Source organism: Choloepus didactylus, chromosome 6, assembly GCF_015220235.1.
Source record: "Choloepus didactylus isolate mChoDid1 chromosome 6, mChoDid1.pri, whole genome shotgun sequence".
Lineage (NCBI taxonomy): Eukaryota > Metazoa > Chordata > Mammalia > Pilosa > Megalonychidae > Choloepus > Choloepus didactylus.
Window position 1 is genome coordinate 25,391,878 of NC_051312.1, and position 20,210 is coordinate 25,412,087.

Genomic DNA, 20,210 nt, shown 5'->3' on the forward strand with positions numbered 1-20,210 from the left:
AAAATTCTGAAGGGGAAAAGTGAAAACACTGTTTGAAAGCTTTACCTAGAATGTGGTCTTATTAAAGATGGTGATGGTCAGCTCAGGTTATTTATGCTGAGTAAGGGTTTGTTTCAGATACTACGAGTGTCCAATGAGAGCTGCTGGTTATTCAGCAATGTGATACTGGCATTATCATTGTCTCCTATTAATTATATAGTTTCATTTGTGCCATAGATATCTGTGTCTCATTTTACCAATTCCATACAAGAGACAGGGATTGCTGGACTTTAAATTCCCCATTGAGATGATCCTTTAACAAGGATTTGAGTATATGATAATCAATTTGTAGGTGATATCAAGAAGAAAAAATGAGGATTTGGGGCATGTGAAGCATGGAAGGAGGAAAAGCTGACAGAGTGGCAATAGACAGCAAGTTACTCTGTAAGCAAGGGAGTCTCAATCTCTTGAAATGCTTTGACATTGTGCCCTGCAGAAATCTTCTTAGGTTTGTCTCAAGGTAGGTCACAGCCTCAGGGCACATTAGAGGTGACCCAAAATGATAGGGAGTAGAGACACTGATGGTTTTCCAACAGTGATATTTGAAATGTTAAATTAATGTCAAAGTCAAAATAAAATATTAAACATTTTGGCTTAAGACAATATATTCATCAGAGCCCAATAATAGAATGCCTTGGACACTACTATTTTTGTACTAAATTTGCAGTTGTTTCCATATGGAAAGTGAGGTTCAAGGCTTGGAAGTATCTTTGAATGTATTTCCAATCAGGGCTAAACTTGGTTTAAAATTAGCACAATTAAAATGTCAGAGAGGGTCAGTCTTGAGATGAATATGTCAATTGTGTGTATTCTGCATTCAGTATTGGTTAACTTGCCATGCCTTAAACATTCCATAGCTCTAGGCTTGGTTATTCCCTTTCCTGTTACATAAAATAGCTAAATGCATTGAAGGAAGTGTCATCCTGATATGTAATCCAGGTACAAATTTTCCATATCAAAAGGAAAGTGGGAAAACTATGTTTGAGAATGGAAAAAGAATGAAATCATCCCATATCTCTCCATGAGCCCTTGTTATATGGCACAGATACAATGTAAACTGTATCTCTCAGCACATGAGATTGTGACCATGTATTTGCAAAACTGAAATAATGGGATACAATTATACTGAAGAAGCACAGCTAAAAATTATCTTCAAAGATCATCCCAAGCTGCATAATAGTGATTTGACATTCATCCACAAATATATCATTCATTGATATCCCTATATGGTGGACTTAGTGTTCTATTATTGAGATAATTAACTGTAGTTATCCCAATAAGGATGGAACATTTAGAAAGGCTCATGGCTTTATTAGTTGTGTTGGATGAGAGGAGTATGGGTGTTTGTACTTTCTGATTTATAATTTTAAAATAATACTATAAAGCAAAGCTCAGCTGATGCAAACTCACTCAAAGACTCCCAGTCCTGATGTATTTTTAGTCATTCAAGGATCTTCCTTCCTTTCTACTTTTCTCTCTCTTTTGTTCCCTCTCTCCTTTAAGTAGGAACATTATGAGCTTACTCTGACCAATTTACTAATCTTGGTTAATACCATATGAAATATCTAGTATAGGAAATTCATAGAGACAGAATGCCAATCAAAGGTGACCTATTAAAGTTGATATTAAAGATCTATTGATTTCGTTCAGGATTTTTGCATCTATGTATATGAAATAGTGGGCCATAAATATTGTTTATACCTTTTTATAAAAACAAGGTTTAGCTGATCTTATTGGGTGAGTTGCAGAGTAGCCTTCATTTCATGTAATCCAGAAGAGTTTGTGAAAAATACAGATGATCCCTTCCTTGAAAGTTCAGAAACACTTGCCTTAGAACCAAAATAAAGCGGAAAAGCGTTGGGAAAGTAAAAGTAGAGAAAATGTAATTCTCAAATTAAAAATCTGTTAATTCAAAATGTTTGATGTACACTTGATGGAAAATTAAACAAAGATACAATAATAACATTCAAAATTAAAATGTAGCAAAATATTGCATTCCTTTCAATGTCTTGCCTATGTGCTTTTTTATTTTTTTTTAATTTTATTTTGAAATAAATTCAAAGTTATAGGAACAGTAGCAAAAACAATACTAACCCCATACAAAGAATTCCATCCTCCCCTGATAGCTCAATCCACCAACCTTAACATGTTGTCACATCACTATTTCTTTCCCTCCCTCCCTCTCTCCCTCCTTCCCTATCTATCATCCATCATCTATTGCTCAGTCTTCTGAACATATGAGAGCTAGCTGCACACATCCTTCAACATACACTATAATTCATGTATACACTTCCCATGAACAAGAACATTCTTTTATGCAATCCCATTAAGCACAGCTAAGAAGTACAACAGGTTCAACAATGATACAAAGCTTACATTCTGTATTTCCTTTACCTTAAGCCTCAACTGTGTCCCTTTGAACCACCTGTCCTCTATCCTCTAATTCCATCCAAGTTCATCCTTGGCATTCAATCATCTATTTAGACTGTCTGTTTTTTTTTTTTTTTTTTTAGTTGTGGGAACATATATACAGCCTAAATCTTCCCATTCCAGCCCCTCCCTAGCCTTCCATTAGTGGGATTAATCACATTTAGAATGTTGTGATGCTCTTTCCCACCATCCATTACTAGAAATTTCCCTTCACCTCAAACAGCAACTCCACCCTCATGTCTTAACTCCCCATTGCCCCTTCCCCCATTTCTCTTAACCTGAACTCTACAATTCATCTCTATCATTGCATTCTCTGATAGTTTCTTTGTGTTTGCTGTGGGGGTTAAAATTTAGCCTCTTAAATCCATATCAATCTTGTTTTTCTTTGATACCACCTTCACTTCAATAGGACACATAAACTATGTTCCTATACTCCTCCATTCCCCTACCTTTATATAGTTGTCTAAAATTACGTATTTTACATTGAGTTCAAAACCACTGATTTGTCATTAGGGTTTGTGTAATTTATATCATGTAGGAAGTAAATAGTGGAGTTACAGTTCAAAAATTATTGACTTCTATTTGTATTCCACTGCGGCTGGAGAATGTGCCCTGAGTATATTCAATTTTTTTTTTTTTTAATTTCTTGAGGCTTGTTTTATGTCCCAGCTTATGGTCCCTTCTGAAGAAAGATCCATGATCACTAGAGAAAAATGAGTGTCCTGGTGCTTTGGGATGTAAGGTACTATATATTTCTGTTAAAATTCTCTATATCTCTTTCTTCTTTCTGTTGTTTCTCTGTTGGCAGGGTTCCCTTTAGAATCTGAAGTAGGGCAGGTCTTTTATTGGCAATGTTTCTCAGGGTTTGTTTGTCTGTGAAAAATTTAAGCTCTCCCTCGAATTTGAAGGAGAGTTTTGCTGGATAAAGTAATTCTTGGTTGGAAATTTTTCTCTCTCAGTATTTTAAATACATCATGCCACTGCCTTCTCACATCCATGGTGGCCACTGAGTAGTCACAAGTTAGTCTTATGCTGTTTCCTTTGCATGTGGTGAGTTGCTTTTCTCTTGCTGCTTTCAGAACTTGCTCCTTCTCTTCAGTATTTGAGAGTCTGCTCAGAATATGTCTCGGAGTGGGTTTATTTGGATTTATTCTATTTGGAGTTCACTGGGCATTTATGCTTTGTGTATTTATATTGTGTAGAAGGTTGGGGAAGTTTTCCCCAACAATTTCTTTGAATATTCTTTCTAGACCTTTACCCTTCTCTTCCCCTTCTGGGACACCAATGAGTCTTATGTTTGGATGTTTTATTTTATCTACCATTTCGCTGAGATCCATTTCAATTTCTTTGATTTTTTTTCTTCATTCTTTCTTTTGTCCTTTCATTTTCTGTTCTGTGGACTTCTAGGACACTGAGATGTTTTTCAGCTTCCTCTAGTCTTGTATTGTGAATATCCAGATTCTTTTTAATTTGGCCAACAGTTTCTTTTATTTCCATAAGATCTTCTATTTTTTTTATTTAGCCTTGTAATGTTTTCTTTATGCTCTTCTAGGGTCTTCTTTATGTAGCTTATATCCTGGGCCATGGTCTTCTTGATGTCCTTTAAATCCTTTGCCATACTTTCGTTCCTCAATTGTATTTCTTTATTTAATTCTGTGAGGAACTTTGTTTCTTCAGATAACTTGATTTGTGTGTTTGGAGTTGGATTCTCCATATCGTCTGGTTTTATCATATGCATTGAGATTTTCTGTTGTTTTTGGCCTCTTGGTATTTGCTCTGCTCAACAGGGTTCTTTTAATTTGTAAAAAAAAAACCTATCTAATTTTTCAGAAACACTGGTGACATACACTTTCTTTAACTAACCAGCAGATGGCATCTGTGAGTCACCTATACCTCTCAAGTCAATTCTCCACGTTGTCCCCTCCATGAGTGGGGAAATGATTCTTGTGGGGTCCAGACAGAGAACTCAGCCTGGGTGTGTTGCTGGAGCTGTCCGCCCTGAATGCGGGACACTTGTACGGGTGGTCAGGGAGGAAGGACAGCCTCAATATTCAAATCCCTCTGGTTCCTGGAGATTCAAGGCTGCCACAAGAGACCAAGCCTTCATTTCATTTCAGCCCCAGCCCCTGCCCCTCTCTCTCAATGTCCCACAAACCACTGGACTTGGCATAGTGTCAAACAACTGCTGAGAGAATGCCATGCTGCATCATCAGCATGGGCCGTTCCTCAAGGGAAGCCCTGGGCCACTGGGCCAACCCGTCTCACTTTCAGCCTTATGCAAAAATGGCCAAATGGGGCATCTCCACACCCTCCTCCTTGCACAGTTCCTCCTTCTTAGCTCCAGGACAACTGGCGGGGCTCTGGGCTGTGGGCATGGCCCCAGGCAGGAGTTTATCCAGCCCTCCTGGGAGTGAGCTGCTAGCCTCGGGGATTCTTTCGGCTTTTGGCTCTCTGCTCCATTCCCCCAGCCCCAGGGATATCTTCATTGGGCTACCTTCCAGGCCAGTTACTGAGAGGCTGGCCAAGCCCCCTGTTGCTGTGTTTTACTGTGTGTTTCCCATGATCGCACCTGCAGCCACTCGCACCTTCAGCCACTCCTGGGTTTTCCCCTTTTTTCTTTTTTTTTTTTTTCCCAGATGCCAAACCCTGACTTCCCCAGATTGCCACATGGCTGTGGGACTTCCAGCCAGCTTACTCACTCATTTCAGAATGCAGACTCAGTTTCACCAAGTATACAGCCCCTGGGAACTAGCAGATCTCATCCAGCTGGAACATCACTGTAACCGGTATTCTGGGTCACTCTCTGGTCCTTATCTAGTGTTTTCCATGGAGGTGTTCCTTAGCCCTGTCTCACCTAGCTGCCATCTTGGTTTCTCCCCACCTATGTACTTTTAACAAGTAAAATTTGTGTACTTTGTATAAGGCATACAATATCTCCTTCCCCATATTGCCTATTACTTTCTTTAACTTAAGCTATGATACTTCCTACAGTGATATAATGTTCTGGCTATTGAGGCATTTGATATAGACCCCCTGTTTTAGTGGTTTGCTTCATTCATTAGTTAAGCATATTTTAGTGGTTTACTAGATAATCTTAGATGATACATTAAGAATGTATTAAGAAATACATTTTAAGAATTTTGTATGTCTTAAATCATATTATAAAATTATAACTAGAAAAGTAAACCCTTCTTTTCAGAGATATTATTGCTTAATCAAAGGTAATGAGAGAAAGCCTAATAATGTTTTTGCTCAAGGTGAACACAATATAGATGAAAGACTTATTTGGTATTCAATATAATAAAAATCAGGAATGTTGTACACAAGTCCTGAAGTTTGGATGCATAATTTTAAAGTGAATTAAGTGCACTAGAGTCAGCATGCTGGGATCTCCTGAAAATGAACTAAATTCTTACCTATCATTATAGAAAAGTAATGCACATTGTTTAAAACTCATGAAGATAATGGAAAGTTAAGACAGTTTATAATATCAAATGCATAATGGAATGAGAATGCTTTTTAAATGTGAAGTTAAGAAGGAGAGGAAGTGAATCAGTCTGCTAAATGTATTAGTAAATGTTTTCTACGGTTATGCAGACTGAAGTGTTGGGAAAAGGATCAAAGGGCAAATATTTTTTATTGTAATTTCTTCTAAATATGTGTTATGTTTTAACAAGTAATATGCATTTTTAAAATATTAAAAAAAAATTCAAAACAATATCAAGATTTCCAGATTAGGCCAGACTTATCAAATGTGCTATTTCTGACAGAACCATGAAGGAACAGTACATATCCTTGGATGGTGACCAACATTTGACATGAAATAAAATTGTGACTATATATCTTATACTGTGATACCTTCTAAATGTGGTGCTATTTTCAATAATAGACATAGGTCTTACTTTAAATTACATCATCAAAAAATTTTGATGGCTTTATCTGACACATAATGGCTTTGTCTACTAAAATTCTACCAGGTGACACCTCCTGAAATCCAATGGCTCTTCTGATGGTTCTCACAGTAGGTTTCCCTAATGACCTAGATGGATATGCAAAATCGAACAGTGCTGAATGAATTCATTCTGACCGGGATCACAGACCACCCTGAACTGCAGGCTCCACTCTTGGGGCTGTTGCTCATCATCTACTTGATCTCAGTGGTGGGCAACTTGGGCATGATCATCCTCACCAAGATGGATTCCAGGTTACAAACCCCTATGTACTTTTTCCTCAGACACTTGGCTTTTATTGATCTTGGTTACTCATCAACTGTGGGACCCAAAACTTTGGTAAATTTTATAGTGAAGCAAAATACAATCTCCTATATTTGTTGTGCTATACAGCTAGCTTTCTTCAACACGTTCATCATTAGTGAACTTTTTGTTCTTTCAGCAATGGCCTATGACCGCTATGTGGCCATCTGTAACCCTCTGCTCTACACTGTTGTGATGTCCCAAAAAGTATGCTGCGTGCTGGTGGCAATCCCTTATCTCTATAGTACCTTTCTGTCTCTGCCAACCACCATAAAGATTTTTATTTCACCCTTCTGTGGCTATAACATTAGTCATTTCTACTGTGACAGTCTTCCCCTGTTATCTTTGCTGTGTTCAAGCACCCGTGACGTTGAGTGGGAAATACTGATCTTTTCAGCTTTTAATCTGGTATCTTCTCTTTTTATTGTCCTCTTGTCTTACATGCTGATCCTTAGGGCCATCCTCAGGATGAACTCTGCAGAGGGCAGGCAAAAGGCCTTCTCCACATGTGGATCTCATCTGACAGTGGTAGTTGTGCTATATGGGACTTTATTTTTTATGTATGTACTGCCCAAGTCCAGTCACTCTTTCAATATTGATAAAATGGCCTCTGTATTTTATTCCATGGTAATACCCATGTTGAATCCCATGATCTATAGCTTGAGAAACAAAGAGGTAAAAACTGCCCTATACAGGATCTGGAAATATCTGTGAAAACTTATCAAAGTTCAATGTAGAATATATATACAATAAATTAGGTAATCACAATAGTTTTCTACTTGTGATAAATTTTAGAATGCACTAATGTGGAAGGAAACAGAAAAAGTCATTAAACTGTGCTAATTCAGGAAAGATCTATAAAGGATCCTCCTATCCAAGGATTTAGACTCCCATAGATTACAGAGACCAAGAAGTTTCTTGAGTGTGTTGTATCAGCAGAAACACTGTCAAACTGGATTGAAAGGGACAGAAGTGGGATTAAACCAAGGAAGAATTACTGAAAGAACAGAATAATAGACACAGATATCTGATCTAGAGAGATATCCTAGGTCCAAGAGTGCAGTCCTACCTTCAAAAACTGAGAGGGTGGGATATTCAGAGAGGACATGGCCAGCACCCAGGTATTTGGAGAGAATGGGGCTATCATCCTGATAGTCAGAGATAGTTGGGATGCAACTCCAGCAGCCCAAGAGGTCAAATTAGCAAGACCTAGATTACCCACAAGGTTTGAAATCTAATGGTAGTTGTCCTGCTTTGTTATGGATTTGGTTGAAATCCTGTGACTGCCCACAGCCCTTTTGTCTTTCCAATTTCTCTCTCCTGGGATGGGAATGCCTATCACATGCTCTGTCACAGCATTTTATTTTGGAAGCAGATAAGCTGTTTTTTGGTTTCACAGGTCTGCCTATGGGGTTAAATTTTAAATCAATATAGACCATATCTAAAGTGGATTTAGATGAGATTTTTCACATACAGCTGTTACTGAAATGACTCAAGTCTTTTGGGATATTTAGATGGGGTGAACATATTTTGCCATGGGAAAGACATGGCTTTTTTTTGCTCCAGATGGTAGAATGCTGTGGATTGAATTATGTCCTCCAAAAAGCTAAGTTCAAGTGCCACCACTGATACAGTGAATGTGACCTTATTTGGAAACAGGGTTTTTGAACTTGGGATTAGTTTAAATGAGGCTAACTAGATTATGTGGATTCTTTTCTAATATGGCTGGTTTCTATATAAGCAGAGGAAATTTGGACACAATAAAAGAGAGACAGGGATGACTATATGATGTAGGCAGGGATAGAACTATACCACAAATCAAGAAACCTCATGGAATGCCACACACTGCCAGAAATCTGTATGTTTCAGAGAAAACATGGTCCTATCAAGAGCTTGATTCAGACTTCTAGCCTCTAAAATTGGTAGACAATAAATTTATTTTATTTACACAAACTAATCTATGGTACCTTTTTACTATAGCCCTGGCAAACTAAGGCATTCTTAGATGGATTTTATACCACAATTGAAAAAGAGAAGGAGAAGGAAGGTGAAGGAGAAGAGGGATGGATCTCATGGGCATAATAGTAAGTGCAGAAAACCACACCCCCTATAAGAAAAAACTTACAATGTCATATATTATAATAAGACATATTGAGCTGAACTCATAAGATTTAGGCAGTTTTAAAAGTTATACATTTAAAAAATTTGTGATACAGCTAAATGAGTACTGCATATATACAATAATTCAAGGTCGATTTCATATATGAAAATGAGTCTATATAATTAAAATCATTATAATTTAAAATAAAAACTAAAAGGGGCATATGATAAAACTCAACACCAATTTATATAAACTTTCTAGCAGAATAGAACAGAAACAAACATCAATCTAATAAATATCTATGAAATTCTTACATTAAACATCTAATGTAATAGTGAAATGTTAAATTCTTCCCCACTGATATTAGCCTCAAGGGGAAGGCTGAATAGGCTTGAAAGGGAATACTCAGCCCACAGCTGATCTGTAAAAACTGAGGGAGGTGTATTTTGTTGCTGTCATTCATTCAGTTTCTGAAATTCAAGGGACCACTTTCATAACACTCACTGAATACAAGTGAAAAAGATACAAACTTAAGTGATTGCATACATTAAGTAATACAGTCTTTGTGCAAATAGGTTGGAAAAATCACTAAACAAATATAGTAATATCCCCTTTAATAATTAAAAAATAAGGCAAACTTTTAGAAGGGAGAAAATCTGAATTCCAGAGCTAACACATTAAAATATTCAAATGTTCAACTTTCAAAAAAAACACAAACATTCAAAGACACAAGAAAAGTTTGTCCATCTCAAAGGAAGAAATGAAGTGACAGAAAACATCCCTGATGAATCTCAGACATTTTGCCTTCTAGACAAAGACTTTAAAATGAGGTTCTTCAATATGCTCAGACAACTAGAGAAAACATTGGCAAAGAACAATAGGAATTAAGAAAATAATATATATGATTAAAATTAGAATTTCAATAGAGGTATAAATTATAAAATGGAACAAAACAGAAATTCTGAAGCTGAAAATTACAATAAAAGGGAAGTAAAAATGGGGAGATTACTGCTGACCTTACAGAAATAATTTTAAAAATGATTATAAGAGAATACTGCATATATTTGTTGTATGTCAACAAATTAGGTAATCTAGATGAAGTGATCAAATTCCTAGAAATGCACAAACTACCTACTCTGACTCAAAAAGTAATAGAAGTTCTCAACATGTCAATATCAAGGAATAGAATCAATAATTCAAAAACCTCCCCAAAAAAGAGTGCCAATGTCTGTATGCTTCACTAATGAATCCTACCACACATTCAAAGAAGACTTAACACCAATTCTGTCAAACTCTTCAATAGCAACAACCAAAACTGAAAGGAAGAACACTTATTAGCTCATTGTATTTTGTCTAGAAGTACACTGATATCAAAGCTAGGTAATGAAACCACAATACTCCTTATAAATACATATATATTCAACATGCAATATATAATATATATTATGAACTGAGAATTATCCCAGATTGCAAGGGTGGTTCAATGTAAGAAAATCTATCAGTGTAATGCACCATCTTAAGAGAGCAAAAGAAAACACACACACACACACACACACACCTGGTTTTCTCAATTGACACAGGAGAGGAATTTGACAAAACTCAGCACCCTTTAATGAAAACAGTTCACTCAAAAGTAGGAATAAGAGAGAACTTCCTAAACATGTTAAAGAGAATATATGAAAATTCACAACTAATCATACTCAGTGGTGAAAGATTGGAATCATTCTACTCAAGTCAGAAACAAGATAAGATGACCACTTTCAACACTGCTATATGGCAGTATACTTGAAGTTTTAGCCAGAGCAATTAGACAAGAAAGAGAACTAAAAGACATACAAACTAGAAAGGAATGAGTAAAACTATCTCTATCTGCACATGACATATTACTCTATACAGAGAATCCCCCAAATCTCCACAACAAAGCTTCCAGAGCTGTTAAATGAAATCAGTGAAGATTTGGAAACAAGAGCAACAATAAAAAATCAGTAGTGTTTCTATATATAAGCAATTAACAATCTGAAAAAAAATCAAGAATAAAATTCCATTTGCAATATTAAAGAACAAACTATCTAGGAGTAACTTTATCAAGAATGTGAATGGCATGCACACTGAGAACTAAAAAATGTAGTTGAAAAAATTAAAGAAGGTTTAAATAAATGGAAAACCAACCATATTCATGGATTGAAACACTTACTATTGTTAAGAAGATGTGGTGGGTTGAATTATGTACCCCAATATAGATCTATATATGTTCTTAAACTTAATCCACATCACTGTGGGTGTGACACTATTGTAAATAGGAACTCTTGAAGATTTCACTTTTAGTTAAGGTGTGACCTAATTGAAAGAGGGTACATCCTAATTTGGATTACTGGAGGCTTTATAAAGGTAAAATTATAGTGAAGAGCCTGAAGCAGGAAGTCAGCAGGAACTCAGAAGAGAAAGGGAAGGGCAATGTCATGCAATGGGAAAGCCAAGAAACCCCAAAGATTGTCAGTGAGCAAGCACCAGTATGCCACTGACCCTGAGAGGAAGCAAACCTTCTGACTTCTGAAACTGTGGGGCCATTAATTCCAATTATTTAAGTCAACTCCACTGTGTGGCATTTGACATAGCAACCTGGCAAACTAAGATGGATGGCAATACTATTCAAATTGATCTTATAACTTAATGCAGGTCCCTCTTAAAATGACAGAATCTTTTCAGCATAAATGGAAAAGTCAATCTTCTAATATGTATATGGAAATGCTGTTTGCCATGAACACCCAATCTTGAAACAGAAGAACAATGTTGGAAGACTCATACTTCCTGATTTCAAAACTCACTACAAAGCTATAGTAATCAAAACAGTATGTGACAGATATAATGATAGACATTCAGTTCAATGGAATAAAATTGAGAGTCCAGAAATAGACATCCACATCTATTTTTAAGTGTTTTTCAACAATGAGGCCAAGTCCACTCAGTGGAGAAAGAATAACCTCTCTAGCAAATGATGCTGTGAAAACTGGGTATACATTTGGAGAAAAAGTGAAAATGGATAATTATACCATAAAGAAAAAAAAGATATCAAAATTATGGGAGAAAAATGAACTTGGATCATTATCTCATGCCATAAACAAAAAAAAAGGATATCAATTATGTGGGAGCCACACTATCAGATATGATTAATAAAACTATAGTAATTAATAAATCCATGCCATTTTCAAAAGGATAAACTGACCTATAAAACAGAAGAGTGAGTCCAAAAAATAGAGCCACACTTACACCTGATTTATAATAAAGGCATCACTGTTTCCCAAACTATAAAAGAACATTTCAATAAATAATGTTAGGTAATTTTTATATCTATTTTGAAAAAAAGAAGAATCAGGTCATTTCCTCACAACCTATACACAATTATTTCCAGGTATATTAAAGATTTAAATGTGAAACTCAAAGAATAAATATTTTAGAGAAAAAATACAGGTAAATATAATTGTGTTATTAGAACAATTATCATTTTTAAAACAGTACACACAAACTATTATTCATATATTATAAAAGATTAATTGGACTGTTTTAAGAAATTCTAGTCATCAAAATAAATAGTACTTCTATGCAACACACATAATTAGATGTTTGTATTTGGCAAAAGACTCCTATCCATATATAAAACAGAATTCTTACAAATCAAGAAATAATTGTCATGGAACACAATGTAAAGATGGGAAAAAGAGCACTTTTCAAAAGAAAATATCTCAGTGGCTGTTAGATATATGAAAGGCCCTCAATGTCTTTTGGCATCAGGGTAATAAAATGAAAACTACAATGATGCCCATACATTGAGAAAGACTAAATAGTGATGGAAAATATTAAATGATGACAAGGGTATTGAATACCCATTACTACCATGCACTGTTTATGTGAGTGTACATTGGTATAATAACTATGGAAAATTGTTTGGTAGTGTTTACTAATGCAGAATACATATGCCCTATGACCCAGAAAATCCAGGCCTATGACAGCAAATCCAGGCCAAGGAAGTATATGGATACATTTTTATGTTCATCAGAATATAATATATATTTATAAAATATAAATAGCAGTACTAGTCATAAAAACACGAAGCAATAACAATCCTCATATTGAGCAACAGAATGATAATTAAGTCTGTGGTACACTCATAAATGAAGCTGCATACAAAAATGAGAGTTAAGTGAAAGAACAGTAGCAAAAAATACAATACATAAATTGTAACTACTATGTAAAGAGAACAAAATAAGAAACCAACATATGCTGATAGAATTCAGAACAGTGGAAACACATTTTTTTGGGAGTTGGGCATCATAGTCAAGGGAAGAATACGGGATTCCTCTGGGGTCTTGATAATGTTTACTGTTGTTACTACTATTGTTTCAGTTCTGGTTAAAGAGATGTACCAAATTTCTAAACACTTATTTATGATATGTGCATTTCTTTATATGTATATTATATTTCAATAAATTAAAAATACAACATATAAGGGGAAAATGGCTACACAAAAATACATTATTTTTTCCTCATAGTTTTTAAAACAATGTACAAGGCAGTGTTTAAACACTTCTCCAATGTTTCCTCAGCCATAAAGCTATTAATATGTCACTTTAATAAAAGGAGACTATTAAGGGTTACAAGACCAATTACAACAGCTGTCTTACAGGTGCAGTATTTTGATTCCAAATCTCTAGTTGGCAGCAGAGGAGACAACCAAGGGAATTGTGGAAAATTATTTTAAAAAAAGTCCTTTTGTGAAATATAAATGTGTCATTTGTAATTAGTAGATATCCCATTACATTGATTTGCTTTGAAGATTTCAGATGACTTAGACAAAATTAATAAAATGTATGCCTTCTCTTGAGAGAGAGAGTCTCAAATGTGGAAAGAAACCCATAAATTCTTATTGGGTTGTGTTAGGAGCACACAGATAGCACAGATGTATTTCTCATTAAAGTTAAGCCCCCTCCCCCACCTCTGATTATGGGACTGTGGTGTGCTGAAGCAGTATGTACCCCAGAAAAACAGGTTCTTACATCAAATTCATTCATATGTCTGTGAACCATTTCAATGAGGTTACTTCAGCTAGAAAGCTATAGCCTACCTCAGTCAGGATGGGTATAAATTCTGTAACTGGAGTCTTTTGTAAGTGTAGTGAAATTCAGAGACAGAGAGCAAGAAATCCACAATAAACAAGAAGCTGAATTGCTAAATGAAGAGCGATAACAGGAGGTGCCACCATGTGCCTTGCCATGTCAGAGGAGCCAAGGATGGCCAGCAGCCAGCACCAGAACATTGGTCTTTGGGAAGAAAGGATTGACTTAACGATGCCATGACTTGGACTTTTTCCCAGCCTAAAACCATAAGCTGATAAATTCCTATGTTTAACCCAACCCATTTCAAGGTACTTGAGCAGCCTAGGAATCTAAAACAGGGATTATCCCTCAGATTTCCAATGACCATTTCTAGCCCTCATCTATCTTTCATTTAACCCTGTAGTCTCTAATAATTGACCTAAGTGACTTAGCCACATACCTTAAAATCTGCTTTCCTAACTGGAGTTTCTGGGCTCTTGTGGTATTTCAACAACTTTTATTGTGTTTTTTGAGAAAAGATAAATATTTACATCCAAGCCTTCACTAGTTAATTGATACATTTTGGACAGTACGAACATGCAGCTTCTGAGGAGGGGAAATTCCACACCCACATTCCTAAGATTTTCATGATTATTGTCTTTCATTTGAACCCAGAAACAAGAAGTCAAAATTGATATTGTCATTTGCAGTTAATCAGATTTATGGCAGAATTAACCTCAAGATTTCCACAGTTCTTTCCATTTGCTGTTAAATTAAAAAATATATATTATCAATATTTTCTATGATCCTTGCATTTATTCAGTTTTGAATATGCCCTGTGTATTTCACATATTTTCCATATTTACCAGTTATAATTCAAATGATCAATATCTTTTGCAAGGCACTCTTTTACCTGGATGTGAGGCCAAATGAAAATATTAAAGTATGTGTTTCAATATAATCTGTCTCAACCACACCACAATATCTAAAGAGTACTAGGACTGCCCCTGGATGTTACCCCCAAAGCTTAGAAGAGTTTTTGAAATGTCATGAAATTATCATTTGGATGACTAACATGCATCTAGAGGAAATCAGAACTAAGATAAAACCCTGTACAACCGCAGGTTTAAGTGAAGAACTGTCCTTGCAAAATTACGGAGCAGAAATATGTACTTGGCTTAAAATACTAATTTATTTAGTGGTTCCAGGTGCTCTTTCTATAAATTACTTTGATATTTAAATAAATGTGTTGAAATGCATATTTTCTTGATCTCTCATAGTAGAAATATATATGTATGATAAATGACCATTTATATATGTATGGTCATTTATTTTGGTGTTGAAATTTGTATTGGGGTTAGGGGATTGGCTCCAGGGAATGATTTGGCTTCTCTTATTTCTTCTTATGCCCTGGTTTTATAGTGGCATGACAGCGAGAAGCTATGTTTGTTATATATTGAAATGTGAGCCCCAAAAATGTGTTTTGGGTCTCCAACTATTATTGTAGAACAATTTCTCCCTTTGAATCTGTCAAGTTTTGCCTCAGGTAGTTTGCATTCTGTTATTAGGTGTGTATATGTTTATAATACTTATATCTTATTCATGGATTGATGTATAACCTTTTCCTCAGTTTCCTCCATTACTCATTTCTTTGTATTTAGTTGATTTTTCTCGTATCATTTTAATTTCTTTCTAATTGCTTTTCTGGATATGTTTTAGTAATTTTCTTTGTTTTTACCCTGGAGAGTGAAATTACTATTTTTAAATTTATAAATTTAAATAACAATCACATTTGAATTAGTACCAACTTAGCATAAATAGTATATTAATATCTGATTTTATACAGGTTTGCTTCCCCTTGTTATTTCACAAGTTATGCCTTTATACAATGTGGGCCCATTAATGTAGATTTAAAATGACCATCTTATGTGTTTGCCTTTTAAATCATATGTGTGTGTGTGTGTGTGTGTGTGCATACACACACACACACACACACACACACACACAAGAGCTACATACCAAAAATAAAATAATACTGGCTTTTTTATCTATGTAGTTACATTTAGAGAACATAGTATGTCATTTTTAATCTTTTTGATTTTTACCTACTTGGAGTTCATTGATCTTAGATGTACAGCTTCATGTCTTTCATCATACTCATTTTCAACCAGTAACTCTTCAAATATTCATTCCACCCCTATCTCCCCTTCCTCTCCTTGGACACTCATTACGCTTATGTTGGTAAGTTTGATGATGTCCCACAATTCTCTTGGGCTCTGTTTATTTTTCTTCATTTTCTTTCTGATCCTCAGAGTGGACAGTTTCCTATGACCTATCTTCAAGTTCAGTGATTCTTTCTTTTCTCTATCAAATGTGCTGTTGAACTGGACTAGTGAATGTTTTGTTTCATTCATAGTAGTTTTTATTTCTAAGTTTTCCATTTGGTTCTTTTTTATAATGTCTGTTTCTTTAATGATACTCTGTTTGGTAAGACATATTTCTCCTGGTTTCCTTAGTGCATTTTCATGGTTTCCTTTAATCCTTTGAACATATATAAGATGATTGATACTAGTCTTTGTCTAGTAATTCCAATATTTGTGCTTCCTCAAGGATACTTTCTATTTTTTTTTTTATGTGAATGGGTCATTTTTTCTTGTTTATTTTCAAGTCTCATAAATTTTTCTTGAAAACTGGTGTTTGTGTATTTCAACATTATATGTGGCAACTCTTGAAATCAAATTCTTATTTCTCCTCATGGCTGTGTGTTGTAGTTGTTTGCTCAGTGACTTTTTAAAACTACTTCTCAGACTATCTTATTTTAAATGTGTGTTTATTCAACTTCATTCCCATTAGTTTAAGTGGTCAACTAATGATTTGATAGAGATTTCCTTAAATGAATACAAAAGAAAATTGCTGATACTTGCAGATTAACTGTGAGTTTAGGCACTTCTTCAACATTTAGCCTGGTCATTTACAACTCTGCCCTAACCTTCACTTATTGCTTTCATGGAATCTAAAATTTAGTCAGAAATGGAAGCTTAGGATCTTCTCAGGTAGTTTCTATGCATACACTCAGTTCTGTGCATACATATGCTTTCTAGATTCTCTATGTATGTGAAATTTTTCAAATCACTGATACCCCAAGTATCTCCATCCCCAAGATTTCCTCTGTTGCTTGCCCTGTCTGTTATCTCTTTCCCCAGGCACTTAAGGTAGTGCATTTGCCTTTAAGTATTTTGATAAATGTTAGTCAGTCAGGTGGACTTGATAGCCCTTAGAAAGCTCTGAGATGGGTGAAATAAATGTAAGCCTCTGAGCCAATTCCTCAGGGATCTACCAGACAGATCAAAACAAACTACCATGGTTGTTAGAGAATAGGATGTATGTTTCCCCTGGAACCATCAAGAAGCCCCAGGAATGTAGAACAACATTCCTAAGGGTGACTTGGAGCTGGTGAATGGGGGGTGGTAGGTGTTTTAGTTTGTTAAAACTGACTAAATGCAACATACCAGAAATGAGTTGGCTTTTACAAAGGAGATTTATTGATTTATATGTCTGTAATTTGGAAGCTGTGAAAATTTCCAAATCAAGGCATAAACAGGGAGATACCTTCTTCTTCAAGAAAGGCAGCTGGCAATGTGGGGCACCTCTGTGACATGGTTAGGCATGTGGGACACCTGATGGTCTGTCCCTTCTCCTCAGGTTTCATTGCTTCCAGCTCCTAGCTTCAATGGCTTCCTCTCCTAACTTCTGTGTGTTTCTCTCTTGTAGCTTCTGTCTCTCTTAGCTTCTGTGTGTCCTTCTCTAAGCTTCTCTGGCTTTTCTCTCTCAGCTTCTCTGTCTCTCTTGTCTTTTCTGTGTCTTCCCTCTGTCTTTTGTTCTCTTATAAAGGACTCCAGTAAGAGGATTAAGACTCACCTGGAATGAGGTGGGTCACATCTCAAGTTAAGATCCTACTCACTAAAATATCCTACTTACAGTGGGTTCACATCCATGGGAATGAATTAGTTTTAAGAACAGGTTTTTCTGGGGAACATCAGAGTAGGCCAGTATGTTCAAATGCCCCAGCATTCTCTAAACATTATTTAAAATTTTCTGTCTTTTTAAAGCATTACCATAGACACTGGATATTTTTATTAGATTATTTAGTTCCCAAATTCTTTATTCTTCATGACAATTTTTGAAAGTTTAATCACTTCATTAGTCAATGGATGTGCTTTTAGAGATCCCTACTCTGACATTTTTATTGAAATCTATCTGTGAAAGGAATTTTTAAATTAATAATGTCTATGTTTTACAACATTGTCAATTGCATTGTGATTCAGTCATCAACTCAATTGTATTACAAGGTGTAGTATCTTTATTTGATGGAATATAAATAAAGATAGAAAGAATTTGAATCTATGAACACATATTTTAAAAAATAGTCTCAGAGGTATGTTATTGACCATATCTGTGAAACAAATATCTTTTGTCTGGGCCATACAGATTAAAACAAAACAAAAACTGGAAGTTTAGTGATTGCAAATGGAACATGTACTTTTGTTTCTTTTAGTTAACACTACTTCCCTATACTAGTACTTGATAAACTTCATGGTATCTTTCTAGCCCCCAGAGGGATCTATGGTTTTGATCATTGCTCTTCTATTATAATGTAACCTTTAATATTGGAGATTCACATTAGGATTTTAGGTAAAAATGCCAATTATTATGTTTTTAATCGTTACATATATACCTTAATTCACAGTAGAATAAATAATTTCACACTATAAATCCTTCTTTTTGTAGGTAAGTCAAAAATTAAGAATTTTTGTCAATCCACTTTTCTCAGACTACATCCATGATGGTTGCAATACGTAAGTGGTATCCAACTGTGGGATTATCATCAAAGGATTGGTTTGGTGTCTAATGTTGAATAAATGAAGATTTAAAGGAAATTAAATTAGTTATATGACTATTTAGGTTCAATTGAAGAAGATGATACATGTTTGCCAAATTCTTATCTGACATAGCAGATATTCAAAATGTAATATCTGAACTGATAAATAAATAAATATTGAAGAAATGCTTTAAAAACAATGATGTAATCATGAGGAATAGTAAAACAAGAAACAATTAATATGATCTTTTTCCATCCACATTTGCTTCATGAACATGCAATCTGGGAAAAGGGAATGGGGATGCTGAGACATAGAACTGGGGGCAGTTTATTTTCATTATAATATATTTCTACTCTTAATTGTTAAATGCATTGTAGGTTTTCTTTTATTAAAAAAGTTTTAAAAAGGCTATTGCAGTTTCCTCTGTAGTTCTACTTTATCCCCCAATGTTCAGCCTTTCCCAAGCCTAATTGGGAGATAAAAAAGTAAGATTCTTTGAGCCCATAAAAAATTACCTTAAAAAAGAAAAGAATATAAAGTAATCTGTCACAGTTTTCTTATTTATGTTGCTGCTCAACCATTTTTTAAGGACATTACTTATTTTAACCTATTTCATCTGGATTTATAATGGATTTCATATGGCTACTTTACAAAATAGGACTTTCTACATTTTTCTATTGATTTTATAAAATTTATTATGAATAGTTTTAAGCACATAAGAACATAGGAAGAAAAATGCAATTGTAATGCATTTACCACTATGATCAATTCAACAAGTATTAAAATCCACTCTGTATGTCTGACAGAGAGAGATTAAAATGCTAAAACATTTTAAAGTAATTAGGAAACATCATCAAACTTTACTTGCTTAATATTTCAGCATTCATCTTATAAATCAAAACATTACCTTAATAAAACTTTATACAATTTTCATACCTAAGAAGAAACAAATACAAAAGTTACTGCCAAAATTATAAATGTCTAATTTGTTGTCTCAATTAAAATGAACCCATTTGCCACATGAGATGTACTCTGAAAATATTACCATTCACTTTTCTTCTTTCTTTCTTTCTTTCTTTCTTTCTTTCTTTCTTTCTTTCTTTCTTTCTTTCTTTCCTTTCTTTCTTTCTTTCTTTCTTTTCTTTCTTTCTTTCCTTCCTTCCTTCCTTCCTTCCTCTTACCCTTCTTTCCCTCCCTCCCTCCCTTCTTCCTTCCTTCCTTCTCTTTTTCTTTCTGTCTTTCCAGAATCCAATCAATAAATCAATTTACACTTTCTTTAGATTTCCAAATAATAATTAACTTTGAAATGTTTTAATGTTAAGATCTCTTCAAAGATATGGTTATCATTTTGTGACTAGCAATATGTGGAATAAATCATTGGCACAATAAGAATACCATCTTCTAAGGAATTTTCCTC

General features: G+C 34.8%; 1 pseudogene; it reads left to right on the plus strand.

Annotated features, from left to right (window-relative positions):
• Nucleotides 1-6,512: 6,512 nt before the first annotated feature.
• On the plus strand, nt 6,513-7,475 carry LOC119536757 (annotated as a pseudogene).
• Nucleotides 7,476-20,210: the final 12,735 nt, after the last annotated feature.